Source organism: Geotrypetes seraphini, chromosome 1 (genome assembly GCF_902459505.1).
Source record: "Geotrypetes seraphini chromosome 1, aGeoSer1.1, whole genome shotgun sequence".
NCBI classification, from domain to species: Eukaryota; Metazoa; Chordata; class Amphibia; order Gymnophiona; family Dermophiidae; genus Geotrypetes; species Geotrypetes seraphini.
The window spans coordinates 487946054-487959170 of NC_047084.1; the positions used below are offsets into that span (position 1 = coordinate 487946054).

Consider the following 13117-nt stretch of genomic DNA (forward strand, 5'->3'; position numbering starts at 1 on the left):
GCCAAAGTGATTTACATTCAGGTACCTACTACTAATAATTATTTCAATAGCGCTACCAGACATACGCAGCACTATACAGAGTCACAAAGAAGACATTCCCTGCTTGAAAGAGCTTACAATCTCAATAAAGACAGACACATGTCATGGATACAGTTAAGAGGAACAGTTAATTTGCAGGCTGGGTTGGAGGGCAGTGGAGAGTAGGGTTATGGATTGAAGGCTATATCAAAAAGATGGCTTTTCAGTCTGCTTTTAAACAAAGTAATGGGACAAACTCGGGTCATTTATTCCAGGCAAGGGGGCAGCTAGATGAAAGGAACAAAGTCTGGAATTGGCAGTGGAGGAGAAGGATATAGCTAAGAGAAGCTTATCTGAGGAACGGAGTTCTCTGGGAGGTGTATAAGGAGAGAGAAGAGAGGAGAGATATTGAGGGGTAGCAGAATGAACACACTTGTAGGTCAGCAATAGGAGCTTGAACTGTATGCAAAGGCAGATAGAGAGCACTGAAGTGATTTAAGGAGAGGGGTGACATGAGTAGCGAGGTTGGTAGAAGATGAGTCGTGCAGCAGAGTTTTGCACAGATTGCAGGGGGGAGAGGCGACACTCAGATGTTTTTCCTTATCTGTCCTGGTGGGCTCACAATACCTGGGGCAATGGAGTGTTAATTGATTTGCCCAGGGTCACAAGGAACAGCACTGGGCTTGAACCTGCAACCTCAGGGGGCTGAGGCTGCAGCCCTAACCACTAGGCCTCACTTCTCATAATTGTATGCATCAGCATTTAGGTGTGCCGATGCCAGGTTTATGTTATAAGGATACTTTCATGCCCAAGTATCTTTTTGGAATAGGCTCACTATTCACATTATTAAGTTGCCTAAATTGAGGTACTCGCTTATTGAATTGTCTCCTAAATGGCCATTTCTCTAAATGGAGGTAGGTGAATAGTGGAGTGCCACTAGGATCTGTACTGGGGTTGGTGCTTGTAAACATATTAATAGATGATCTGGAAATGGGAACAGTGAGTGAGATGATCAAATTTGTCAGATGACTCAAAATTATTCAAAGCTGTTAAATTGTATATGGACTGTGAGAAAGTGTAAGAGGGCCTTGAGAGAATGAAAAACTGGCAGATGAGTTTTAAAGTGCACAAGTGCGAAGTGATGCATATAGGGAAGAATAAGCCAAACTACTTTATAGGGAAAGGGATTTAATATACAATATTGCCTTTCTGTGGTTACAATGAAGGATACTTATTTTGTACTTAGTGTAATGAAGGGTTAACTGACTTGCCCAGAGTCCAAAGGAGCTGCAGTGGGAATTGAACCCTGTTCCCCAGTTCACTATACTAACTATGAAGCTACTCCCCCCACATGAGCCAGGAGAAGTATTTAAGGGTCATCAGTTGAATTCTTCCACTCATTGTGTGGCAGCAGATAAAAAAGCAAATAGAATGTTAGGAATTATTAGGAAGGAAATAGAGCATAAGACAAAGAATATCGTAATAAGTGGTATAGTAAGAGGGGGGTGCAGGGGGTGTGGTCTGCCCTGGGCGTGGTCTTCCTAAGGATGTGCCGGCACTCTCTTCCTCTCTGCCCAGTCGCTTACCCGCCCGCTTGCTCGCTTCCTGCTTCTCTCTTTGCCGTGCATGCCCCTTCTCCGGTATCTTTTTGGCGTCACTTCCGGGACCCGCGTCTGGGAAGTGACATCAAAGGGGAGCCAACACAGACATGGGCAGCATGCTGCTCATGCTGGAGAAATTTAAAAGGTATGGGGAAATGGTAAATGGGCCTATGGGGAAAGGAAGGGATCGCGCAGCGGGGGGGAGGGGGCCCCACCGCCCCAGGTGCCGCTCACCCTTACTACGCCACTGATCATAATGCTTCTTTGTCGCACCATAATGAGACCTTATCTTGAGTACTGTTGCACTTCTAGCCACTACATCTAAAAAAAAGAAAAGAAAGATAAAGTGGAAATTAGAAAAGGCACAGGGAATGTTGGCCAAAATGATGATTAAGTAGATGGAATAACTGTTCTATGAGAAAAGGCTAAGAGATTGGGGCTATTCAGCTTGGAGAAGCGTCGGCTGAGATGGGGTATGATAGAGGTCTATAAAATCCTAAGTGGAGTGGAATGGGTAAACATTAGAGAATGACACCGGGACAAATTTTTCCCTGTCCCCGTGAGAACTCATTTTCCCATCCCGTTCCTCATGAGTTCTTTTCCTGTCCATGCCCCATTCCCGTAAGCTCTATCCTCATCTGCACAAGCCTCATGCACTTTAAAATCATAAGTGTTCAAGGCTTGTGGGGTTAAGGCAGAGCTTAGAGGAATGGGGCAGGGACAGCGACAAAACTTGCGGGGACAGGACAGGGAAATTGAGTTCCTGCAGGGATGGGGGTCAAAGTGGTCCCCGTGCCATTCTCTAATAAACATTAAAGGTCCCTTTTACAAACTCGTGGTAGAGAGTCTCGGCACGGCAAATGCCCAATCTACCTTCAGATTTCTAGAGGGATAGATGCTGGACTGGGATTTTGACACCCTTTACCATAAATGCCCTGAGCCAGTGCCTCAAGTGGTTCCAGTAGGAGGGGGGAGACTGGGGGGGGGGGCAAGAAGGAGAGAGATATCAGATTGTGGAGATGGGGGATGCCAATGTAAAATCTGGCTCAGGAAACCACAGTCCCTTGAGCCAGCTCTGGTGTGAGCGATAATGCTTATTAAAAGCTGGTGTAAAAGCTGGCACCCAACTAATGGCAATTGAGCGTGTACATGGCATTATTTTCTAATATCGTGCCTAAATCCTGGGAAAGCCCTGACCCATGCAGGCTCCTTCCATGGTCATGCTCCCTTTGGCGTTATACACCTTGAAATTTAGGCATGCATGTTATAGAACAGGGCTTAGGGCAAGTCTCTGCGTAACTCCTAATGTCTGCCAATTAACACCAATTACTGATTGTTAACACCCGAGTAACTAATTAGTATACATGTGGATCTGTGAAATTTGCACGCCCAACTGTGGGCCACCTCTACCGGATCCGGGAGATCGTGTGTATAGGTGGGGGAGGGGAGAGAGGGGATTGAAAATCCAGCCCTGGTTTTCCTTTGATCAGGCTGGAGTTTACCAAGCAGCTGTGGAAATCTCCTGAACCAGCTTCTCAGGTTCAACATTTGTTCCTTTGAATTCTGCTGATGTAAAGCTGGAATGACTCTGGTTTGTTTGTGTCCTGTGTGAAGCTGTTTTTTTTTCATTGCTGTTTAAAAGCTGCATAAATAAACTCCTTTCTCTGAACCTATCACTAACCACCTGAACTGTTCTGCATAGTCATCATCCCCAAGCCCTTACAAAAACATTAGCCAATCTTGTTGAAAACAGGATCTAATAATATTTATTTAAAACATTTCTAACCCGCTTAAACCTAAGCTTTACAAAATACAGACATAGTCATAATCTGACATAGAAACATATAAAATAGCACATAATTTAACTAACATTCAGCTCTACCAATAATATAATCCATAAGAACATAAGAATAGCCTTACTGGGTCAGAATAGCCCATTCTCACGTTGGCCAATCCAGGTCCCTAGTACCTGGCCAAAACCCAAGGAGTAGCAATATTCCATCAGTAGATCCAGGGCAAGCAGAGGCTTCCCCCATGTCTTAACAGACTATGGATTTTTCCTCCAGGAATTTGTCCAAACCTTTCTTAAAACCAGCTACGCTATCCGCTCTTACCACAACCTCTGGCAACGCGTTCCAAAGCTTAACTATTCTCTGAGTGGAAAAAAAATTCCTTTTATTGGATTTAAAAGTATTTCCCTGTAACTTCATCGAATGTCCTCTAGTCTTTGTAATTTTTGATGGAGTGAAAAATCGATCCATTTGTACCCATTCTACTCCACTCTGGATTTTGTAGACTTCAATCAATCATTTAAAAGCTTCTACGAACAGAGTTGTTTTCAATACCTTCTTGAAACTCTGAACATCAGAAAGAAATCTCTATGGTCCAGTCAAATTGTTCCATAATGATACACCTGCCAGGTTGTGAAGACCTCTGCAATCGAGACTATTTTGATTTCTTAGTCTTATTAACTTTTCAATATTTGTTCTTTCATGTTGAAAGTGTAGATTGTGTTGTGCAGACAAAAAGTAACCAGACTCCTAATGTAATGCATTTTGAATTGTAGACATACAAGTGTTTGAAATTAACATGCTAATAATTAGTACTTCTAGTATACTCAACCGTGATCTATCCTCTGAAATATACCAGATAAAATTTATTTTCTGGTTTGGAAAAAAAACAACCCATCATGCGGAGATTTTTTTGGAGAAACAGAATGATAGATACTCTTTCGGGCCTTACTGAATGCAATGTGGGATGTGCCATGCATAAAGAGAGCTACAGATGTTTTATATTCTTCCCAGCTTTGTTATGTGACAAACCCCCCTCCCCCGCTCTGACTTTCGTCAGCTGTCCATTCCCAGTGACACATTCCAACCACTGCATTCTTCTCTCCTCTTCCCACCCCGTTCTCATTTTCTCCAGCACTGCTTGGTGCCCTAGGCTGTCACATGGTGCCAATTAGTGACTTTAGCCTAATCCTTCCGGTGGGTTTGAAGCAATGGTTGCTGCTAGTAAGTGTTCGATAAGGTCAGTCCAGAGAGAGGCAGTAGCCCTTGAAAAGGCTAGTAAGTGCTGGTTTCCCAGCATGTAGGCATTCAGGTGCCTCTTAATGCATGGGGTATAGCTTAGGGCAGTGTTTCTCAATTCGGACCTGGAATACCCACTTGCTCAGGATATCTACAATGAATATGCATAAACTTGATTTTCATACATGGCCTCCATTATATGCAAATTTATTTCATTCATATTCATTGTGGATATCCCAAAAACTTGACTGGCAAAGGGGTATTCCAGGACCGAGTTATGAAACACTGGTTTAGGGCATAAAACTATTTAACTCACGGTCTTGAGTCTATTTCAACTTGCATTGAGTTTAGCCTCCCATCTGTTTATCCCAAAGCACTCTGTACCACCGATCTTGCCACCATCTAATATTTGCATTAGATATTAGATAACTTTTAGTATTATATCTCATAAGAACATAAGAATTGCTGCTACTGAGTCAGACCAGTGGTCCATCGTGCCCAGCAGTCCACTAATTTGGCAGTCCTTAGGTCAAAGACCAGTCCCCTATTTGAGTTTAGGCTTACCTGCGTACATTCTGGTTCAGCAGGAACTTATCTAACCTTTTCTTGAATCCCTGGAGGGTGCTTTCCCCTATAACAGCCTCTGGAAGAGCGTTCCAGATTTCTACCACTCTTTTATTTGAATTTCAGTGCTGTTAAGTATATTTTTGAAAATGTTTCATAAGTACACTTCTCCTTCCGTTTTCGCAGGGGTTAGGTGCAGAGTCTGCTCCACGAATAGGGAAAATATTGAATAATTTGGGGGGGCTGGCTCTGACCCACCCCCGCCTCCCTCCTGCGTCCCCGACTTTACCTGGTGGTCTAGCGGTGATGCGGGGCAGGAGTGATCTTCCTATGCTCCTGTCCCATGCAAAGCCATCATCAAAATGGCTGCCATAAGTTCTCGTTGTAGTCTCGAGCATTGCCATATTTCCGTAGACATTCATCATAAAAGTCATAGACTTGTGTGATTTGTCAGCTCTCATGGTTTCTTCTTAATATTGAAATGTGTTCTGGGTAACACACCTTTAATGCTACAAGAAGAGTCACTGTTTCAATTGAATAATAGCCTCTGTCCACATAATCTCCCATGAATAAATAATTGGTGTCTGGTGATTTCCCACCAATTCTAAAGAGCCCCATAAGATCATGGAATTGACCATGGATGTCCTCACAAACTGTAACAGGACAGCGCACCTCCTGCCCATTTATGAGAATTTCTTTAGCCTTCTCGCACATTGTTCTCACTTGATTTTCATTCAGCTATTTGCACTTGTTCAGCTGCTTGAACCATTGATCCAGTTCCTTGGTGAACATTTTGTCATCCATGGTGGTGGTGGCAGCAGCGGTGAGTTTCTAAGGTTTGGCAACTCCCTCCCTCTCGTGATTCATGCGAGGCCGCGGGATGAGTGCGGCTCTAGGGCTGAGTGGTGGGAGCTTCCCATCCCTCTCCCTGCCCCCTAAACTTGGAGACTCCTGAGCAAGCTAATGGACTCCAGGAAAACACATTTTCTCAGTTGCAAGCACGCAAAAAAGAACCCTGTTATCCTAGACTGCAGTATGCAACCGATCGTCAACAGCCGGCCTGAACCTCAAGACAGTGGGACATCTGAAGTCTGGCCCCGCGCGTGCGCTGTACTTTTTTGTAAAATTCTCAATGTTTCCAGTCCGGGCCACTTGGCACAGAAGATTTTAGACCGAGTTCAAGGCCAACCACAAATATATCGGCCGCATGGAAGGGGCTGGGGGGGGGGGGGGGCAGACCGATTGGGCACTGTCTGACGGCAAGAGAGCTCACGAAGATAGAGTCAACGCTGCACCATGCTTCCTCCCTCCTGGCATGGCCCCCTCCAAAGGCAACTGGCCAACTGGCCAGGCAACTGCCAATGAGAATGTGCAGTTGAACTGGAAGATCACAACTACTCCTCTGACGTCCACCATCGTGCCTCTGTGGGGAATCTCCACTAGCATAATGGGTGGGTTCTGTCCTGCAGATCAATCATTGGTTGAGAGTAGAAAAAAGACAGAATTCTCACCAATCTCGAGGTATATTCAAATAAAAAGAAAAATTAATAAAATATATAAATAATCCATAACCCCAATTCAGTCTTACTGTACCAAAATCCAAAAGAGAGACATTAAATAAAAACTCAATTCACTCCAACTTCCATATTCTCTTCTATAGTGTGTCCTCTTCAGCTGGCAGGAACATCAGCTTAGTTCATCGGTGTTTCTTGCTGAGACAGAAACTCCTTCAGCTTTTCAGGGTCATCAAATTGAAAGGATTTATCTTTATACGTAACCCTCATTAGTGCAGGATAATAAAGCCCATATCTTGCACCAATCTCCTTTAATTGTCTTATTTGTAAAAATTGTTTGCGCAGGTTCACTGTTGTTCTCGCAAAGTCTGGCACAAATATGATCTTTGAATCCTTGTATATCAAATTTTTAGTCTCCTTTGCCACTCTTAAGATTTCCATGACATGCTGGAATCCTATGTGCGCTTTCTATTTCCAATGGCACTTTCATATTAAGGGGGATAATTTTGGAATGATTTCTTCCAAGAAGGCTATTACATTCTTACCTTCCACCCCTTCTGGTAATCCCAGTATCCTCAAATTATTTCTTTTTTGAACGGTTCTCAAAATCATCCAGACGTTTTTCCATGTCTTGAACAATCTTGTGATCTTTTTTATATTCCAACTGCTGTATTTCCACTTTCTCCAATCTGGTTTCCATCTGTTCCATTCTGGTGTGCACCATTTCCACTTTCTGTGCTAAGTTTGCATTTTTCCCTTTATTGCTGCTAATTGATCTGTATTTTCTTTCATCACTAGATTAATGTTTCTCAGCTCTTCAGTTATTTCTATCATATCTAAAGCATCCACGGGCAAGGGAATCTTTGAAGGTGTGGCTGGATCTTCTTTTGGCCTTTTTGCCTTTCCACCTGTACTAGAAGCCGTTTCAGATTTGGTTTGCTTGTTAGAAGCCATTGTTAGGTGAAATTTCCAAATTTCTGCTTCTGAGGAAATAAATTTTAAAGTTGAAATCTTCAAAAGTATTCCTGGGGACAGGGAGCTTAACAGCTACATGTCCAATCAGCAGTGGCTCCAAGTTCTGGAATCCTAATGGCACTGTTTAAATAACAGTGCCTTTTGAACCAATTAAAAATATTAACCCACCCAGATTATTGCGATTGGGGCTGGCAGCAGCAAAATGCTTAATAGCTTCTCACTGGAAAAGTGTTTTGGCCTCCACACGGGAAGAATGGGGTTTAAAATTGAGTACACTGGGGAGACTAGAATTATTTGTCGCTAAAAGACAAGGTTATTATGTTTATTAAAAACTTTATATACCGCGTAACAGCCTAAAAATGATCCAGGCAGTTTACAATATATATTTCCCATTCAATAAGAAAAGAACTCCATTTAAAAATAGAAAAGGAAAGAATAAAAGCAAAAGTTTTTTTTTTGGTTTGTTTTTAAATTCATAAAATACTATAACAATCAAAATCTCAAAAATGACAATTTTAATAATAAAAACTCTATAACAGTCAAAATCTCAATAATAAACCATAACTAAATTAATACAAATTGAAAATTTCATTAAAAAATCATTCATTACATAAATACATATTACAGTCCCAAACTCATTTCATCAGTTTGAAAAGCCAACTGGAAAAAATGTGCTTTTAAATGTCTTTTGAAATTTATGTTTGATTATTCTTTTCTCAAATCTATGGGCAAGTTATTCCATAACCACAGAGCTAAATAAAAGAGTGCACAATCTCTAGTTGAAGCAAGGTGCGCCTTCGAGATATTATGAACGACAATTATGGACCTGGACGAAGCTCTCTGAAAAATTGACTGATTTATAATGTATAACTATTATAAGATCACTTTGTATATTGAGTTGGGCTATGTGTTATGATTTGTGATCATTTACCAAATTTTCCTTGCTATCATGTGGAGGGGAAGGGGGGGTTGGGGGAGACTGCAGAATACTGGGGTGAATGGGGACATCCTGCAGAAAGTGCGGGAGGCCCCCATATATTTATTAGAAGTATGGAAAGATAGTTGAGGACATTGTGACTATTGTCTTTCTTACGAATCTTAAGTGGATATTTTCAGTCTTCTCTAAATTTAACAGATGTGGTACATTTTGATGAAGGGATTTGCTGTATTCAGTTGCCTATTTGTAACTTGTATTGGTTACTTACTGTTATTGCTTCAATAAAATAAAATAAAACTTCAATAAAAAATTAAAGTTATAAAAAAAATTAAAGTTAACCCTCCCCCTTTTACAAAGCTACGATAGTGGCTGCCACATGGAAAACTCTCCGACACCCATTAAATACCTATGGGCATCAGAGTGATGACCACAGCAGCAGCTGCTACCATGGCTTTGTAAAAGGGGGATAAGTTAGGTACTTGACTTGGTAAGTGCCCTTGACCTAGGCACCTACTGGTAGACACCATTTATAGAATCAGGCTGAAAGTGTCCACCCCGAGCTTTAACACAAGCCTTCAATCACTTTGGGAAGTTAACAGCCTTGTTGATTGGTCTCTGTGGCAAGCGGTCCCTGCAGTACTGCAGATCATCTGCAGTACTTCCTTGAGTTCGGCATTCTGATCCAAAATGTACACAGACCAATAACAACAAAAAAAATTCTTGGTGCCTTGTGTTTTTTGGCCTGATCCTGAGGTTATTTGGGGTGTTGATTCAGAAAATTTAATTGGATAGTCTGCATCAGCTCTTGTTTCTTAGATATGGTTGAATTTATTAATAGTAGAGCCAAACATGAACATTGGGCAAAAAAAAGATTGGCCTTCAAGGGAATATATGGTGGTTGGAGGAGGGGGAGAGTGTGACGCAGTGGTTAAAGCTACAGCCTCAGCACCCTGGGGTTGTGAGTTCAAACCCACACTGCTCCTTGTGACCCTGGGCAAGTCACCTAATCCCCCCATTGCCCCAGGTACATTAGATTGTGAGCCCACCAGGACAGAGAGGGAAAAATGCTTGAATACCTGAATAAATTCATGTAAACCATACTGGGAGAACAGTATAGAAAATTGAATTAATTAAAAAAAAACACAAAAGGGGCACTCAGGGAGGATAAGGCCTAGCAGAGAGACTGAATGAATTCTTTGCTTTAGTCTTTACAGAAGAAAATATAAGAAATCTACCTGAACTGGAAATGGTTTTCAAGGGTGATGATTCAGAGGAACTGAAAGAAATCTTGGTGAATCTGGACAAAATGTAATCAATGAACTTTTGGTAGCACAAGATAGAATCATACTGCCACCACTACATATAAAGCTAGGCCTGATGAAACAGTTTGTAAAGGCTTTGAATACAGACGGTTCATGCATTGAATACGTGGCGCATATGTTACCTGGACTCTGTGGCGTACCAAGGGGCGGGCGGGAGGGGCGGTCCGCCCCGGGTGCCAGCCCTGAGGGGGTGCTCCCGGCCTTGCTGTTCAGTCCCCCCCCACTCCCGAAGGACCGCTCGCCCCCCTGGCCTCCCCTCACCACCTATGAAGCAGCCGCAGCAGGATCGCGACGTCAGCGATCCCAGCGCTGCTTCATAGGTGGCGGAACCGCGGCGCAGGAAGCAGCGCCGAAGCAGGAAGCAGCGCCGAAGCAGGAAGCAGCGCAGGGATCGCTGACGTCGTGATCCTGCTTCGGCTGCTTCATAGGTGGTGCGGGGAGGCCAGGGGGGCGAGCGGTCCTTGGGGGTGGGTGGGGCATCAGGCCTTCAGGGTGGGGCGGGCGGGCAGGCAGGCAGGCTTTCAAGGGGGAGGGGGGTGACAGGCAGGCAGGCAGGCCTTCAAGGGGGGACAGGCCTTCAAGGGGGGGACAGGCAGACCTTCAAGGGGGGAGGCAGGCCTTCAAGGGGGGGAGACAGGCCTTCGGGGGGTGTGCAGACCTTCAAGGGGTGCAGGCCTTCAAGGAGGAGGGACAGGCTTTTAAGGGGGGGCAGGCAGGCCTTCAAGGGGGGACAGGCCTACAAGGGGGTGGGACAGGCCTTTGGGGGGGTGCAGGCCTTCGGGGGGGTGCAGGCCTTCGGGGGGGGTGCAGGCCTTCGGGGGGTGCAGACCTTCAAGGGTGTGCAGGCCTTCAAGAGGAGGAGACAGGTCTTCAAGGGGGGATAGGCAGGCAGGCCTTCAAGGGGGGGACAGGCCTACAAGGGGGGACAGGCAGACCTTTAAGGGGGGACAGGCCTTTGGGGGGACCCTGGTTTAGAAGTACACGGTGGGAAGGGGGTGTTCAAAGAGACGTGCATATGCCAAACTTTGGGGGGGGGAAGAAATAATGGGTCTGAAAATAGAGGAGAGGGAGAGAGATAACGGACCATGTGATTTAGGGAGGGAAGGAACAGAAAGGGAGAGAAATTGGACACAAGCGATGGTGTGGAGGAGGGATAGAGATACTGGATAGGAGGGTAATTGGGAAAAGAAAGGGAGAGATGTGGACCCTGGGGTGGTGGGGAAGGAGGGAGAGATGCCAGATGAAAGGGTAGTTAAGAAAAGGTGGATCTTTGGAGGAAGATGAAAAAAAGGAAAGATACCAGACTTCCTGGGGAGGGAAGGGAAATGGAAAGGGAGGACAGAGTTGGCAGATGGATGGTTAGCATGCAGAAAGAAGAAAGAAGGAGACCCTGGAAAGCAAGTTATCAGAAGAAAACCAGAGCCTTGGACCAACAAGATTTGGAATATAACCAGACAACAAAAGGTAGAAAAAATAATTTTATTTTCTGTTTTGTGATTATAATATGTCAGATTTGAAATGTGTATCCTGACAGAGCTGGTGTTGGACTGCAAACGTGAGCTAGGATTTAACAGAGAGAGGAAAAGTCCTTTTTGTTTCTTTATTTTATTTACACCACAGCGCCAGTGTGGTTAGGAGAAGCCAAAGGGGGTGGAAAAGCTATAAAACACACCAGGAGTTTTGAAAAAAATCACCCAACTGAGCAGGAAAATCAAATTGAAAAACCAATTCAATAGGCTGAATCGAATCAAAATTTTTTTTCCTGAATCTGGCAGCATTAGTTTGCGCTACTGTCTTAGACTTTAGGACCTGGGATTGGGGAGAGATGGCATCCTCAGTACTTTATAATGCAAGTGAAACGAGAATTTGGTCAGACTTTTGAAGGGTCTGCAGAAAAAAAATATTGTATAGGCCGGGGACATGAGACAGTAGAAAATGGAAACTTTTCTTCCTTCTATTTTTGTGAATGGAAAGGCTGAGGATGTCAGAGAGTTCAGTTAAAATATGTGCTTTATAAGAAAATATAATAATGTGTTTTATAAAGTTTATAGCATAACTGGCCTACCCAGTGAGGTGTTCCTAGTGGTGGTGGTGGCAGCGTGTCAATATGTTGAGAGGAAGAGGTGGTCTGGGAAATTCTGCTGAGCAAACTCCGGGCCCATTTCCACCCCCCAGTTAGTCCACTCCACTCAACTGGTTCACACACTGAGTGGGTCTTTGGGTGTTGTTTTGGGATCTCTTCCATTGGTTTATCAGTATCTCCTTCTGGTCCAAGGAAGGAAACTTTGTTATCCTTAGCATTGACCTACAGAATATGTTTGTAACAGCGCTGCTTATGTGGCATTAGGCTATGTAGTGATCGAAAGAAAAAAACAGACCTTTGCACATTTTTGCACTATATGGTAGGTGTATGAGGAGATTCACATTTCCTGCACAGCTAAGTCCATGTGAAGTTACCTTGTGCTGTATTTGACATCTAGCAAGGTCTCTGTTTGAAAGGAAAGATCTAAACTTAAAAATGAAGTGGCCAGAAGTTATGGTAAAAGCAGATAGTGTAGCTGGTTTTAAGAAAGATTTGGACAAATTCCTGGAGGAAAAGTCCATAATCTATTATTAAGACACGGGGGAAGTATCTGCTTGCCCTGGATCAGTAGCATGGAATGTTGCTACTCTTTGGGTTTTGACCAGGTATTAGTGTCCTGGATTGGCTACCATGAGAATGGGCTACTGGGCATGATGGACCATTGGTCTGACCCAGTTAGGCTATTCTTATGTTATGTTCTCATCTGTAGGGGCCTTTGTTTTCACTTCTTATTTTAATGTATTTTTTTTCTGGGAACTTATCAGTGTTTTTTATAATGGGAACAAAAATGGAAGAGAATTAATGTGTGTGGGATGAGGGGGTAACTAATTTTTTCAGCTAAATATTTCAATCCACCTCAAACAGACATAGGAGAACTCACGCACCATTCACACACCCTCCAACCAAAAACGTCAAAAGAAAAAAACTGTTCGACAACCTCCTAGCCATTCGAGCTGCAACACTCGACCCCCAACTCTACAACCAATTGACATCGACCACAGACTGCAAAACCTTCAAAAAGAAATAAAAACCCTTCTATTCAAAAAACACATAAAACCGAACTAACACAATCAG

General features: G+C 43.6%; 1 protein-coding gene across 2 annotated transcripts in view; it reads left to right on the forward strand.

The window, feature by feature from the left end:
• LPAR1 (lysophosphatidic acid receptor 1) overlaps positions 1 to 13117 on the forward strand; it is a 172131-nt gene that overhangs the window by 38843 nt on the left and 120171 nt on the right. The gene's annotated exons all lie outside the window — the stretch shown is intronic.